The sequence below is a fragment of the Oratosquilla oratoria genome, chromosome 23 (genome assembly GCF_046742065.1).
Source record: "Oratosquilla oratoria isolate Oo_2021 chromosome 23, ASM4674206v1, whole genome shotgun sequence".
Classification (NCBI taxonomy): Eukaryota; Metazoa; Arthropoda; class Malacostraca; order Stomatopoda; family Squillidae; genus Oratosquilla; species Oratosquilla oratoria.
Genome location: NC_134799.1, coordinates 3,782,341 through 3,795,794, shown reverse-complemented (window position 1 = coordinate 3,795,794; position 13,454 = coordinate 3,782,341). Strand labels below are relative to the sequence as shown.

General features: G+C 40.8%; 1 protein-coding gene across 1 annotated transcript in view; it reads left to right on the top strand.

Moving 5' to 3' along the window:
- Positions 1–4,203: 4,203 nt before the first annotated feature.
- The window catches only part of LOC143037664 (uncharacterized), a 39,640-nt gene continuing 30,389 nt past the window's right edge, over positions 4,204–13,454 (top strand). Inside the window, exon 1 of the mRNA XM_076206191.1 lies at positions 4,204–4,486. The gene's annotated coding sequence lies outside the window, so the exon portion shown is untranslated. The remainder of the gene's footprint in view (positions 4,487–13,454) is intronic.

Here is a 13,454-nt window from a genome sequence, read left to right as displayed (position 1 = left end):
AATGGCCCTACTGTTTGTACAAAACATGCAAAGCTTGATGAAACAAAATTGAAAAAATATATATTTCCTCTGACCTGACAACATGGCCTAAAAACTTTATATAGATAAATGTCTTGTGGATTTTTTTTTTCGACTTAAGGGAAAGTATCTGTGGTACCCATAACCCAATGAATAATGACAAAAAAAAAAAAGTCTGGCCGTAACTGTGAAACTAAAACGACTCGACAAGGTGGTGAATTGTAGGAGACGAAATGTTTTCGGATCTACACGAACAGTAACTTTGGCATTTGAATCACCAAACCTTCCTGGATGGCAGGTCACGCATCAGTATCGTGGTTACTGTAACCGGTGAATGGCAACACCTGTGGCAGGAATGTAAATCCTCTTCGGGTTTTCTTGATTCATTGTAATGAAGAGATATTTAATGCATGGGGATGCAATCCATTTCGGGGAGTTCCCAGGTACTCCCTGTAAGGGAAAGAGTTCTCTGCCCTCTAAGGGAGAATTCTCCTCTGTGTGATGACGCAGTCGCCGCATATATCTGTGAATATGCCTATCTTTGCATATCTGGTTTAGGGTTAACAGTTAGATCATAGGTTTGGGATTTATGCAATGCTATTTGTGTTAGTTGCATTACAATGGATCTATTTAGTATTAGTGAATATGTCATGAAATTGTGTATGGTTTGCAGTTTTAATTATGTAATTTGGTAGGTATAAGGAAATGGTTCATGATCTGTCTGTTGACACTATGTACTTGTATCGGTAACTTTCCGTTGGGCGGTGGCATGATGTGTGTTGTATATTTGAGTCGGGTGTTTACGATTTGGGAATGTGGAGATCAGCAAGATTGGAGGTATTGCAAAAGGCCCGTGCCTGCCAGGCACCTTGTATGGATGTGGATCATGTGTCGGGCACCTTGTATGCATGTGGATCATGTGTCGGGCACCTTGTATGCATGTGGATCATGTGTCGGGCACCTTGTATGCATGTGGATCATGTGTCGGGCACCTTGTATGCATGTGGATCATGTGTCGGGCACCTTGTATGCATGTGGATCATGTGTCGGGCACCTTGTATGCATGTGGATCATGTGTCGGGCACCTTGTATGCATGTGGATCATGTGTCGGGCACCTTGTATGCATGTGGATCATGTGTCGGGCACCTTGTATGCATGTGGATCATGTGTCGGGCACCTTGTATGCATGTGGATCATGTGTCGGGCACCTTGTATGCATGTGGATCATGTGTCGGGCACCTTGTATGCATGTGGATCATGTGTCGGGCACCTTGTATGCATGTGGATCATGTGTCGGGCACCTTGTATGCATGTGGATCATGTGTCGGGCACCTTGTATGCATGTGGATCATGTGTCGGGCACCTTGTATCCATGTGGATCATGTGTCGGGCACCTTGTATGCATGTGGATCATGTGTCGGGCACCTTGTATCCATGTGGATCATGTGTCGGGCACCTTGTATCCATGTGGATCATGTGTCGGGCACCTTGTATGCATGTGGATCATGTGTCGGGCACCTTGTATCCATGTGGATCATGTGTCGGGCACCTTGTATGCATGTGGATCATGTGTCGGGCACCTTGTATGCATGTGGATCATGTGTCGGGCACCTTGTATGCATGTGGATCATGTGACATATCACAATGGTTAGTAATGGTATATGGATACAATTGCACTGTCCTGTCGTGTATGTTATTATCGAGGGTGGTATTTTGATTAGCTCGCGCACTCTAATACAAATTGACAAAAAAATAGATCGATAACCATTATATCATGAACGTAAATGCAACAGTCATTAATTCTCTTTGCATAGGGCGGACGGCCGTTGTATTTATGTTCCAGCAAGGCGATAGACGATAGTACGAATGAAATTGAAAGGTTGACCTCTTTCGTGCCAAGGGACACGGATCCTTTCGTTCTAGCTGCCGCCAACTTAATATATTTAACTGTGCGTGCAACAAACAGACGTAGGTATGGGTAAACCCTGTAGACTTAAAATTGCTTCTGAACGTAGAGCGTACGGCCCACAGGTTGGCAATTCGGTTTTTCACGTGAACAATATGATCTTTAAGGGGGCCAATTGAGGGCAACTGATGAAGTCTGGGTCAATTTTGTTTGATATTTTTGTTTTATTCAGTTTGTTTTGTTTTTCATTTTTCATTGATGTCTTGTTCTTTGGAAGTGGTTTTAAACCAAGGTTTTATGCTTCTTCAGCTGAAGGGGGAGTTTGTTTTTCTAATGACAATAATTGTATATCACCATCTGGGGGACGTCAGGATTTTAAAGGTGTTTAAGTGGGGTATGGCCAAAAAGAAGTTGAGAACCGCTGTTCTAGTCACGTGCCCTTCCATTCAAGGTTTGTGCCCGCCAGTACCCAAATGCAAACCAACCCTTGTCCACCCATCAGCAGGAAAAGTTATACATCACACTTAACCAAGTTCTCCATGTGAAGCAGGTTGTGGAACACGAACTATATTTAAAAATCCCAATTTGTTTATTTCGCTGCATAGAGGCGGTGGGATGTTAGGCATTTCTGCCTACCATGATACTTCGTTTGAGTACAAGCGACATCGGTTACAAAAATCTAGACTTCTGTATGAATATCTAAACAATATTCGTATTATAGGTTTAATTTCTCTTGGTGCGTCATTCAACTTCTCACTATATGACGCAGGAGTAATTTGACATTTGGGAATCTGAAAAACAAAAGATCGTTACCAAAGCTGCTTGTACTAAAACGAAGTAGTAAAAGCAAGTAGCAAGTGTGCCACCATCTTTAGAATGCTAGTTTCAGTGGTATGTGGAAAGTAATTTGTCATAAGCTACTACTCAGCTTTGTATATTTGCTTATTTCATTTTTATTTATTCTATTTTATTTATTTATTTATATATTTATTTATTCATTTATTTATTTATTGATTTATCTAATTATTTATTTATTTATTTATTTATTTATTTTATTTATTTATTTTTCGTTTTCCACTACGCCTAATGATTAACAAGGCTGAATGACGATGGATGGGCCCCATTATGAAATTAAGTGCACCCACCCGCATGACGAAATGGACAGTATGCCACGAGCAAGCAACAAAAGAAAATAACCGGTACCCGCGCACCACATTTCACTGTAATGTACCGTTTTGTCCTTTCCTGCACCGTGGCGCGTCGAATGCAGGCCTTGATTGTAGCCATATGGAAGTGTGGATTTGTTACCTCTAACAGCCGTCGGCCCCGACCAGCAAAGGTAACGGCTTCGGCCGCAACGAAATGTTTCCTGAAATAATATCCTTTTTATTAAGGAAGATGTGTAGGAGGGGGGTCCTTCTTCAACTAAATAGCAGTGTAGTAGTAGTAGTACCATGTTTTGCTGCTATCGGCCTCCCATCCCAAGGCGTCCCATATAGAATCGGGACCCCGTCCGTCTCACCCTCAACTCAAATTAATGAAATGTCTTGGCTACAGATGGTATGGAATTACTCATGGAATAATGCAATCGATAAATCTGAGCTAAATTTACTCAAGAATGCCCCCCCCCCTCCCTCACGGCATTAAGTAAGCAATAGAACAATTTGGGTAGGAAGCTCTAGTGGCAGTAAAGTAGGATAATTACTTACATGCCATACCATATTATCCAGTCGTTACAGAGAATTTTACGTTGGCGCTGCAAGAAAAAAAGGTAGTTAAGAATATATAAGTCGTCTTTAATGTTCATGTGAGGATTCGAACTATTCTGTCGATAATTATTATTTATTTATTTGTCTATCTATTCGTTTGTTCATTTATTTTATCTGTTCGTTTGTTTATCTTTTATTTTTGATCATTCATATATAATTTCATTACGTTGTCTAGCACATTCCCTTTTGTCCCCTTTTAATTTTATCTAAAGCCGTACGTCTTCAAACTTCACTACTATATGGATCAGTGTAGATTTTTTGTGGTAAATGACACGATTTATTTCAGCTGAGGAGCGAACCCCGATCTAAATAACTTGCCGATCATTCCACCACGCTCTGTTGCGTATGAAATCGTTTAGCGCTTCTTAGACCAAAATGTCTAAGGTGCACCACGGCACTGAAAGTATCCTTGAGTCTGCAAACGTACGTACGTACGTACGTGCTCACATAATATTGAAGCTCCCTCACGCTTTGTCAGGTACACACGGCAACACACCGTTTCGAGCGGTCTTCGAAGACGGGCGCAGAGCCACAATGTCCGGTGACGACAAAGCGTCGGTTCTGGAGTGAACGTTATGTCCCATCAATTTGAAATTTTGTGTAAAATGTGGAATTCCGTTCTTCAGTCGTTTTCTTTAACAATTGACCTTTGTTATAAATGTAACTGAAGCATTTAGAATATTTCCCGTGTGTCGATATTATGAAAGGTGCAGTATGCATTTAGAATGGGGAGGCGGCAGGAAGGCGCCACGCTCAACAAGAACAACAGCAGGACCAATACCATCAGAAAAAGTACAGTACATCAGTCAACTTTTAGTCTACAATATATTATATAATCACATATGCATTGCATGTACCTGTATAGCAAAATTTTACCATATTAGTGGAATTTAGATGCACTTAATTACTTTTTATTATCAGTACAAGATATCACTGGATGCAAGAAATTCAGATAGGCTATGTAATGACTTTAACGTTGCAAAGATTCGCACCACCAGAGTACCTAAGATATTTATCTTTAAAACTTAATATTTGGGTGGTTAATGTTAACAAGGTCATTATAGGTTAACCTAACCTTAAATGATCGTCATGTTGGAGCGATATATATTTATAAGCTCATTACTGGGGTTGCTACTCTTTACAAGCTAACATGTGGGGTAGCTTATCTTTAAATTGGCACTATGGAGTTGCTTTTACAACGTTCGGAGACCAAATAATTTAAGTATTAAACTCTGCCACTGTTCGTAAGGTGTTAGTTTTCCTTGTGTCATGAGAACATGAAGTAGGTGTGAAATATATTGTGGGTACTGCAGTTTGACCACATAGGGAAGTGGTTCTCAACACGTTTTTTCGTGTACTTATGAAGTGCTGTTCTTCAGCCTCCACGAGACCACTTCATCACTAAAGTTAGTGCCTTGCATCCACTAACAGCCACTAGTTTCCGAATTGTGGACCCCACTTTTGAAACTCTATGGCCTTCCAAGGGGTCACGGACCCTAGAATGAGAACCAAAGGTGACTGCTCAGACAAGACACTGTAGAGTGAAGGGACTCTTTTGGTCATAGTCAAGCATTACCAAGCGTCATTATATACCTTTCACACTGGATACCTGTGTATGTGCGTGCATGTATATGTATATGTATATATATATATATATATATATATATATATATATATATATATATATATATATATATATGGCATGATTTGTCTTGGGGTTGGTGCATGTGACATTCCGTGTGATATCTAGACTCGTTTCTCTGTTTTGTAGGCCGGTGTCATTTGATTTTTGTAATAAACTTAGTGTGTTTAGAACATGTCACTTGTGTATTGGGAGTTTTGAGGTGAGGGAGATATGGATCTTAAAAAGTCTGATCTGATCGATTACTGATTCTGAGAACCCATGTACATATATATCTATATATAAATATATGTAAGTGTATATGTATATGCATGTGTATGTAAATATACACATATATGCATATGTGCGTATACATATAGATATGGATGTATACAGTATATGCATATATGCATGGATGCATACATAAAAACATATCTTTGTAAGGAAAATATTTACAACAGAATCGATGCTTTATTCCCCATTTATTTTAAGACTGCAGTCGGTTTCACCTTGATTTCTATATTCGCCCTAAAAATATGTGCTTATTCTAATGAATTTATTTTCACACTAGAAAAAATGTAAACAGATTGATACGTCGTCAACGCGCCAATTTAGTCGACGTAACGCCCACCCACACGATCACAGAGCGAGGGAAAAATCGTCGACAACAAGGCATGTCCTAGATTAGATGGAAAATGTTAGACGAATTAATCACTGTCTTCAACCACAAGCCTCGGTCGTGACGGAATAATTTAATTAATTTAGTTATTAGATAAATATATAATTTGTTTCCGACGAATTATTGTTGACAACAATTTCCATAGCGAAAATTTAAGAGCTAGGCAAAAGAATTCGCGTGGTTGATTACCGTCTGGAATTCTAAATTTACCTGAACTTGTTTATTTTCTGAACTTGGTTCTCAGTAATACAGCGACTAGTTGCGTGTGTGTGTATATTTTCAGCATGGTTTCAGCTGCTGAATATCCAGTAGTGTTTTAGTCCCAGCTGCAAAAGATTCCTGATATTCTCGGGTACAAACGGTAAACTATGTTTAAAGAAAAAATAGTTTATTTCTAATTGTGCTAAACTATCTCAGCCTCTTAAGCTTTTTGATCCCAAAGCGATGAGGGGTGAGAAATTTGATGAGGGCTCATATGTGTGTGTGTGTGTGTGTGTGTGTGTGTGTGTGTGTGTGTGTGTTTATTTACCCAGTTATATTTTGCGGGAAGAGAGCTATGCTCGTGAGGTCCCGCTATTGTATCTTTCCGCATCCAGTTTTTTCTTAAAGTCATGTATAATTTTAGCACTCGCTGTTTCCTCATTTAATTTATTCCAGATATCTATCACCCTGTGTGGGAAGCTATTCTTTTTCAGATCTCTTCTGTAACTGTCTTTCTTAAGTTTCTTCTCGTGTGTTTGTGTGTGTGTGTGTGTGTGTGTGTGTGTGTGTGTGTGTGTGTGTGTGTGTGTGTGTGTGTGTGTAAAATATGACCCCATTTGACAGCGACGTGGGTGGCGTATTACTAATATGATACAGTTGATACTGATAGCAATATCGTTGTCTTAGAGTAAACATGATAAAAAATAAAGTGTATGAAAGTGGCACTTGACGACAAGTCCATCGAAATAGACACCATTAATGTTTATTTCGATGAAAAATATATATTATATAGAATAGCTGCAAGAAATACACGTACAAGAAAAAACAAATGACAACTCCTCATTCACACTTACGATCGCTTGCAGTCTCATCCATGCTTATGTTCTTCTGTTCGTATCCCTGATTAAGATTCCTAAATCTCCTTTGCTATTGTAATAATTTCATTTTTCATTTTATAATTTCATGAAGGAGTTATGTTTGTTTTAATCCATTTACACTTATTTGCACTAAATTTATTCCACTTTTGGCTTCATTTCTTATGGTAAATTACAATCCTCATCTTGTTTAACTTTTAGTTTGGCATAATCAGAGAACAAGTTTGTGTGACTATAAATTCCATTTATAATGATTAAAGAGTATCAAGAACATTACCAATGAACATAAGAATGGAGAAGACTATAAGAGATCATGAGGCCTACACTAGGCAGTTCCATGTCCGTTACCACCTATCATCTGTATCCATGTTATCTTCTCTTAATACAACCACTTGTTTCAGCGCTCACTTCATTGTTACTAAGTGTATTCCATTCGTTTACCACTCTAGTGATAAATACCTTCTTGCCTATTTCCTTCTTAAACCTAAATTTTCCAATTCAATTCCACTACATGTCCTGCCCTGCTGTCTTAATATGATGACCTTGCCTGTGTCACCTTTGTTAAAGCCCTTGACCCATTTGAATATCTCTATTACATCACACCGCACTCCTCGCCTATCCAGAGAGTATAAGAACATAAAAATGAAGGAGACTCCAAGAGACCATAAGGCCCACACTAGGCAGTTTCATGTCCATTACCAGCTGTTATCCCCATCCATAAACATGTCTAACAGTTTCTATAAGTTAAAGTGTCTAAGCCTGTCCTCGTAAGGTAAAATTCTAAGTCCATGTAGCATTTTGGTCATTCTCCTCTGTACTGATTCTAGGGGATGGGGACCAAAATTGTACCGCATAATCAAAGATGGGTATAACTATCGCCAGATAGAGTTTAACGATTACCTCTACACTTTTGTTTGTAACCGTCCTAGCGACAATTCCTAATGCCCTGTTTTCCCTAATCCTGACACTAATGCACTGTTTCCCATATTTAAGGTCCGGACTCACTAACATCCTAAGTCCTTTTGACATTCTGTTTTCTTTGATATGACATAATCTAAGCTATAACTGTTAGCTGGTACCTCACTAATCATCTTTCTCTAATCCGACATTTCATTCTTCACTAGTATTCGCTTCCGTTTCTTTTTCAGAATATCTTTCATCCATTCCTGTATGCTTCCTTTCAGTCCTCCAACGTTTTCCAGGTTCCATTTTACTATTTTGTGAGGTACCTTGTCGAAAACATTTTCTAGGTCAAGGTATATCAATTTGACCAACCCTGTCTTTTATGTTGCACAACAGCCGATTTAGAATAAAAACTTAATAGGTTTGTTGCTCAAGACTTTTTTTCTGAATTCAATTTGATTGCCAACAAATATTCCATCATCTTCCAAGTAATTTACTCGCATGTCTTTTACAAAAATTTTCACACATGTTGGCAATCATACAGGTTAAAGATACTGGTCTATTATTCAAGTTCCTTCCTGTTTCATCACTTGAAGATTGGTACCACTTTAGCTATTTTCCAGTCTAGTGCTACTCTTCCCTCTTCCAAGGAATATACAATTAGTTGATGTGTTTTGCATATCAGTTGTTCTCTGTATCGTTCTTTCTGTATCTAATATCAGATCTCATCTGGCCCCGATGCTCTTATTACTCCTAAGTTATCAAGAAGTTTATCAATTTGTCACTCTTCTACTTCTACATTGTTTACTACATACTAGTTAATTTGTTCCTTCAATTTCCTAAAGTCTATCTCGGTGAATACTGATTTGAAACTTGTTCATTATTTATTTTTTTGTATACTATCCCTTCAACTTTTAGCTTGAATATTCCTACTGTGCATTTCAGTTTATCGTTTACAAATCTGTACAACTAAGGAATATATTTATATATGTGCATGTGTTGTATGGTATGCATGTGTGTGAGGGTTGTCTATACGTGTGTATGTTGGGGTGTGGGTAATGTATGTGTGGATGTTTGTGGATGTATGTGTTTGGATGCCTTGAATGCGTGTATATGTGGTTGTCTGCATGTTTGTGCATGTGGGCGTCTGTGTATACATGAATGTGTGTGGCTGTCTGTATGTATGAGTATTTACTTAATCGTACCATACAGAAAGGGAGCTACAACCTAGTCATCCTGTCTGTTACTCTCAAATTGTCATAACTCGTTTTAAAATGCATGTACAGTTCTAGTTTGTCCTATGTATTATCTTCGAGGTAATCTAGGAGTTTACCTTTATGTGTTTATTGATGAAACTCTTCCCACCCTTCAGTCACATATTCTCAAATTATCATTCTTAGACTGAAATCCATTTATGGTTGTAGCATGTGTAATATCAGTTCCTAGGCTATTCCAGCAGTTTACACAACCGTGGAAAACTGGTCTTCTCATGTCTCATCTTTTCCCCATAACCTCGTAATCCCTTCCTATCACAAATCAAAAGATCTCTGTCAACTTCGTCCTCCCCATTTAATGATCTGAAAACAGTATTCAAGTCCTTTCTTTTTTCGATCTTTCGGCAATGACAAGGCTTGAATACACAAGACTTTTACGATCGTAAGAGGCTGGAGGGAGTGGGTAGCTCTAGGTATTTAGGGTTGCACATGACAGGAAAGGGAGGAGTGGAGGTAGAGGTAAATTGTAGATTGAGAGAGGCAAATAAATGCCTTGGGGGGATTAAAAAGTGTCATGAGAAACAGGCATCCGGGAATGGGCGTAAAGAGGAGATTGTATGAAGGGGGCAGAGACATGGAATTTAAGAAAGACAGAGAGGAATTATTTAAATGTGTCTGAGATGAAATGTCTGAGTTAGGGTGTTACTAGGTTGGATAGAGTGAGAAACGAGGAGGAGAGAGGGAGTGGAAAAGGAAATAACAGATAGGGCTGATGAAAGAGTACTGGGGTGGTCTGGACACACGGAAAGAATGAGTGAAGAAAGATGAGTAAAAGAGGTGTGGAAAGCAGAGGTGAGGGGAGTGAATTTGAGGGGACGACGGAGAATGAGATGGATGGGGTGAAGGGGACGTTGAGAAAGAGAGGTATGTCTGTTGAGCAAAGAAGGGAGAAGGTATGAAATAGGGATGATTGGAGAGTGACTGTGCATTAATTATACTGTTTTGCAAGGAAGGGAGTGGCAGAGGTGGGGTATAGAGGCTGCTTATGTGTGAATGATATTTTGACGCAGCCCGAAGGGATTTCTCCCCGTCTTCTCTTTTTCTGCATGAGGGGACGGGGAGGGGGGAGGTCGCCGAATAAGTGAAGCGGCCTTGCTGTGGATGTGCTGTGTCTTGCTACATTGCTTCTGACCCAGGGCAGTGGGCGGGATACAGGGATGACCCATCATCCATGAGGAGCTAAGATGAGAGGGAGGAAGGGGTGGTGGATGGGAGTGGAGTGGGTGGGAGTGGGACGTGCCTTTGACTTGGCTACCTCCCTTGTAAGGGGGAAAATCACTTGGTATATAAATAGAAGGTTTGCCTTGACATGTTGCCTCTCCACCTTTTGAATATCTGTTCAGTAAATTACCGTGGACGTCAAGCAAGCTAACATTACCTAATTTGGCTCCAGCGAAACGAGAACCTTCACTGAACAAAGTATATAGTATCAATGTTTTGAAATTATGTAATGTTAGGTTGTTTGACTTCCATAGTAATCTACTGTACAGAAATTCAAGAGGTGGTGTGCCAACGTTTAACGGCAAATGTTACGATCGTAAAAGTTTTATGTATCTTGGCCCAGGAACAATGCCTCCAGTCTCTCATCGTACGAGTCGATTCACACTATACGGTTCTTCGTACGGTTACGTTTCGTTTGCGTTCCGTCAAAATGTCGCTGTGTTCACACCATACGTCTATTCGGTAAATCGCGCCTTTTCCCCTCTGTTACCGCCACGTGACTGATACGTAACAATGTTCACACTTACGGCTGGGATGCGGAACGTTTCCGTCAAGAAGACGGTTCGTCCGTCTGAGTTTCTTCCAGACACCCAATACGTACGAACGAAGGCCGTGCAAAAAACAAACGATTGACGACAGAACATATGATATGAACAGCTTCATTGATTTCAATGTCAATATTACTTACGTACGAAAACCGACTGATGACGAAGTGTAACTGAACTGTATTGTGTGAATCGGCCTATGTCTGTGCAAGATTGGGATTCGTTTTGGTCGCTATTCTTTGTATTCTTTCAATCTTCCTTGTATCTTTCACTCTGTGTGGGGGCCCATACCACTGCTGCATATTCCAGTCACAGACAGATCAAGGTCTCTATAATTGTTTTTCATCATCTTTTGATCCGTGGATTGTTTGTGTAGACGCCTGTGCATGTATATGTGTGTGGGATATTTGTGTATGCGTGCGTGGGTGTCTGCATGTATTTATGGAGTGTGTATGTATGCGTGCGTGTATGTCGGCGTGTGCATGTGTATGCGCGCGTGCAGTGACACGTTTGACTTGAGCCACATGACCTTGCAAGTTGATTGTTGTATTGATGACTTGTGCAGAAACTGTTCTTGAATGAGTTATTGGACGACGACCAATACCGCTAGCAGCGGCAGCGGTGTTGATAGCAACCGGGGTTGAACTTGCAAGCCGAGTTTTTCGTGCGGTCACTCACAAGTCCAGATTAGTAGAAAAGTTGCGCAGCTTTGATTACAGTCATTAAGGTGCACTAACTAGAGGGACAATTGGACTGGACGGCGCTGAACAACATGAAATCCGACAATGTCGAAACGCGGAAGCAAAAGTCAGAAGGAGAGAGAGGATGGAGGGCGGTAGTTGGGATAAGGAGACAAGGGAATAACAAATTCTTGAAGACCCATTACTGTGTGTGGGCCATGAGTGGGTGGACGGTCGCCTCTCATCTTGAAATCAGGCGACAAACAGATGCCTCGTCGTTCAGAAACTGGTGGACATTCCAACGACTAACGGACTTTTTTCTACTGTACAGTAAGTCACGTCTGCCCACTAATTCGACCTCTTTCCATGGGCACTTAGTTTCTCTGGACTGATTGGAATCTCCTGGTGTCTTTCAGAATTATTGTGTGGGTTAATTATGTAAGTATGCCTTCCGTTCCTGTGTAATTTATGTATCCTGTGGCCATTCATTACATCTTATTACAAGACCGTGGTCGTATTAATCCACCCGGTGCCGGCAGGCTATATCAGTTTGAAATGACACTGGATCACCACTCCCTCTCTCTCTCTCTCTCTCTCTCTCTCTCTCTCTCTCTCTCTCTCTCTCTCTCTCTCTCTCTCTCTCTCTCTCTCTCTCTCTCTCTCTCTCTCTCTCTCTCTCTCTCTCTCTCTCTCTCTCTCTCTCTCTCTCTCTCTCTCTCTCTCTCTCTCCTTTCGTCTTCCTTCCAAGGATTGTAGTCCAATACTTTCATGGGGCTAAGGGGAGGTCTAACTTCCATGATTCGTGCGCTTTTCAGTATATTGTATTTTTTATTTATTTTTACCTATTTATTCATTTATTTATTTATTTATTATTTATTCATGGCAATGCATTGAGAAGGTGATGAACCTACCCAAGAGGCGCTGAGTATCTGCGGCCGAAGCCGCCACCTTTGCCCTATGTGCTATATGCGCTTCAGGGACTATTGGGGCAGGGAACAGTCTCTGCCGGGAATCGGAGAGGAGTGTGGGATTCGAACTCACACCAAAGCAAATGCGAGACCAGCACGCTTCCGATTACGCTATTAGCGCAATGAGAGCATGGCGAATATTCAGATGAAAATTTTAATTCAGTATGTGACCCTGTACGGCATGGAGGTTCCTCTAATCTGAATAAAATCGCCCTTGCAGCAGCCGGAATGTAGTCCCCAAAGGTGCCAAATTCGGCACTTTGGGTAGTGACGGATTAATAGCATTCAGTCAAGCTGGTTTTCCAATTCTGGCTCATGATAAATGAATGAGGCGCCTCTGATCGCTTGGATAATCGCCCTACCACGTCACCGACAAGAAAGCCCTTGTTGAGTGGACTACATTCGTCATTGCATGCAGTCAAATGCAACACTGGGGTAAGGGTCGGGTAACTTCATCTGCAAGCGTGGAGGCCGGATGGGGTGTGTACCGAGGGAGGGTGGCATCAGCCACCCCGACAGAGACGTTGGCGGGCCCGCGCGCGACCTTCCTGGAGCGCCTAGCTGCTCGGGACCTCCTGAAAGATTCAGGTCCATCGAAATGTTAACCTTTCACTATTATTCAATACTCGTGTATTAATTCTGGATGCTGTCGGACCATTCTATTCAGCCCAAGGGGAAGCCAGCACGCAGCCAAAGGTTAAGATCCTTCGCTGAGTGGTTAGCTGAAGAATTTCGTCCCAGCGACTTTATTCCTTAAGAATGAGAAGTCTTCTAAAATTTTCATAAGTTCATC